Genomic DNA, 3,082 nt, shown 5'->3' on the forward strand with positions numbered 1-3,082 from the left:
ATGAAAAACAGTATGTAAATAAAACTGATGCAACATAAGAAACCTCCTAAGATTATAATAATGCTGAATCGTAGATGACTTACAGTTTATATTTGTGCGAAACCAATGATCAATGCAGCATAAATGAAAAATATGGCTAGAAAGCATAGATAGCAGAAATGAAAAATATGGATAGAAAGCATAGATATGTTCCATTGTTGTAATTTCTGAAGCCATTGATCAGTGCATGTATCGTTTTCTTCTTATGTAGTTATCTCCGTTAAACTATCTAAACTATCTTTTCAAAGCAAATGTTGTTTATGGCGATAGTATGCATCTGGAAGTATAAATTGTTAGAATATAGTTTGTTTTCCAACTGATTTCAATGCTATGCTGTAATAGTAAGTTTTAGAAGACAACTACTTGGAATTTAATTCACTACATGCGTAAATATGTACAAACACATCTTAAAAATCAACAATACCTTGATAGATATAAAAATGCAGAGAACTACTTGCTTCACTGTTTAATTACAATCCAGAGAATTTAACCATAATCCAACTACGTTTCTATGATAATTTAAAATAATAAAAAATGATCCCACAAAATTTTGTATTTCAAAATGTTCAGAAATATTTACATATTTTAGGAGCAAAAAGAAAGAGTGTTGCGTGTGACTTTACAACCTTAATTATATATCAGTGTTTTGCAACCATGAACTATTATTCTCTTGGAAAACCAAATGGCACAACCATGATAATCTATAGAACACACATATGTATAGATTGCTATGTCTTTTTTTGACCATCCATCAAGGGAAGAACCCGTTAATAACATTATGTGATGTTGATCTTGATGGCACTACCTTTCTCTTAAGATCTCTGTTGGTTTCCAATATAACTATCTCCAGTAAATAAATCAATATGAGAGTGTTGTATTTAGATTATCGAACACTATGAGGCTCTTTCTGTAACACATAAGAACTTCTTCAAACCCGTAAAAAAATACATATTATTGGAATTGAAACTAAAGACCTCTTGATCATGTGTTGTGGCTGTGAAGTCCAAACCAAAGTAACTAATCTTTCTGTAACCACAGACCAAACAACAAACTTAGCAGTTAAATGATAAAAGACCAGATCTTTGAAGTTATTACCATCTTAAACTGATAAAGTCTTTCCAGTGATGGAAATAGCTTGCTGATAAGTGTTTGGAGTTGTTCCAATGTAATGCAGGCTATTCCTACCAAATGATCTCGCCCCTAAATCAAATCACCAGTCAGCTTTCAAATCAGAGCAGTATTTACTTTTTAAATCTAGACTTAAAGGTTGGCTATACATAAAGATCATAACTTGTCTAACCCTGTTACATGTCCACTCGTTGCTCTTGGTGACATCAATACCAACAATCAGATTCGGGGACTCCAAACCAGCATGTGAAAGAGCAGAAGTAAGTTGCCAAGAAAGGAGAAAATCAAACAAACGCCAATAGACATAAACTCACACAAACTAAGACAAAAGAAGTTTGTGCAATTCAAACCTCATCGATGGAGTGTTAGTTATCACCAATCAGTGAATACTTGCTCTGAAGATTCTTCTGAGTTTTTTATTGAGGATTATAGGCTGGTGCAGGACTTGCAAATGGATGACCTAGTGATAGGAGCTGTTCTGGTCTCCATATATCCTCCCAAGAAGAAGCAGATGAGCTCGCAGATGGCTACTCAGAAGAATTTTCACTTCCACTATCGTCTCCGTCTCCAATGGAAACGAAGGTTTTGAAAAATAATTCTGATAATCAATAGATGGAAAAATAGAAACAAAATAAGAAAAAAAATAAATTAGAAATTGAAATCATCTCCCATGAACAAAATATATAGTATACCTTTGGCCGGTTACGTATGATGGATGATGTAACCCGCCGTGTATACCAAACTTATGTAGCCCTTTCATTGCTTTAACCTACTGGTGACCCATATAAGCATCGTTTGCTGCAGGAAAACATATAATGAAGAAGATTGTCATGACTCCTGATGTAACTTGTAAGCATGGTCATACCCAGAGTTGAACCTAGAGATGTATATTTAATAGATACTATTGGGTTCTTCTTTGATTCTTCCATCTGAAGAGAAACTGTAGGAACAAACCATATCATCATTTATCCAATTAACAATCAGATTGAAGAAAAGAACAAACATGTGATAGCTTCTTGGTTGTTAGTTTAGGTGCTCTCAACCCTAATCTCTGATCCTTAAACTTACCACTCAAAATCAGAAAAATCATTTTATCAAAGCTCTGATAGCATCACTAACGACAATAACCTTTCGGGAAAACCTTGTCGATTCCGTATACGTTCGTTTCTTCAGAGTGCAGTGACAATCAAAACTAATTTTACTCGATCTCCCACCCAAAAAACAACTGGTAACCTTTAATCCAAACAAAAATTGATCAAGACCTACCAAATTTCGATAAAAGGCATTCCAAAATCATACCCTTTTGCAGACTCTCCAGGAACATACTACCGCTGCGAGCGTTATGATGGCGGATGCGTTTTGCGTGGTGGTGGGGATTAACAGTTAAGAGTAGTTCACAGCAGACAAATCTCAAAATAATTACATATATAAAATAAAAAGAGTGGACACAACATATATCAATAGGGTACACTGCTGTTTTAATAGAATACTAGATTTTGACCCGCGCTTAAGAAGCGCGGGTATTTTTTTGTATAAAACCAATCATTAAATGAATTTAATTTATTATTAGATATCTATAGTATTTCAAAGTGTATCTTTATTATTATTTCAGTCTTATACAATATTTTCATTGACTTTTGGATATCCTAGTGAGACCGGGAGTTGAACCGATATAGTGACATTAAGATATTATGAAACGGATATGGTAAAATGGCCATAAATAAAAACCGTAATCTATCAATATGTATTTGACTTGCATAAGAACTATTGTCTTAATCTGTTTTTGTTAAGACCAGGTTTGTCTATTTTAATAGAATAAATGAGAGTGAAATATAATTTTAAAAAAATCTATCATGGATGGCTACATTAACAGTAAATGATTTCTAACATATTTCATAAATAACTGAGCATATCC

At 33.4% G+C, this 3,082-nt stretch overlaps 1 long non-coding RNA gene across 10 annotated transcripts; it reads right to left on the reverse strand.

Annotated features, from left to right (window-relative positions):
- Positions 1-861: 861 nt before the first annotated feature.
- On the reverse strand, positions 862-2,594 carry LOC108851482 (uncharacterized). Of its 10 annotated transcripts, none has more exons than XR_008944522.1 (7): positions 2,467-2,594; positions 2,296-2,400; positions 2,045-2,107; positions 1,860-1,965; positions 1,331-1,765; positions 1,135-1,239; positions 862-1,065 (listed from the first exon to the last, which is right to left on the reverse strand). It is a non-coding gene; the product is annotated as an uncharacterized LOC108851482 (long non-coding RNA). The 10 variants fall into 10 exon arrangements; XR_008944523.1 differs by having other exon boundaries at positions 2,033-2,107; XR_008944524.1 differs by having other exon boundaries at positions 2,236-2,400.
- Between the last annotated feature and the right edge of the window lie 488 nt (positions 2,595-3,082).

The sequence above is a fragment of the Raphanus sativus genome, chromosome 4 (assembly GCF_000801105.2).
Source record: "Raphanus sativus cultivar WK10039 chromosome 4, ASM80110v3, whole genome shotgun sequence".
Classification (NCBI taxonomy): Eukaryota; Viridiplantae; Streptophyta; class Magnoliopsida; order Brassicales; family Brassicaceae; genus Raphanus; species Raphanus sativus.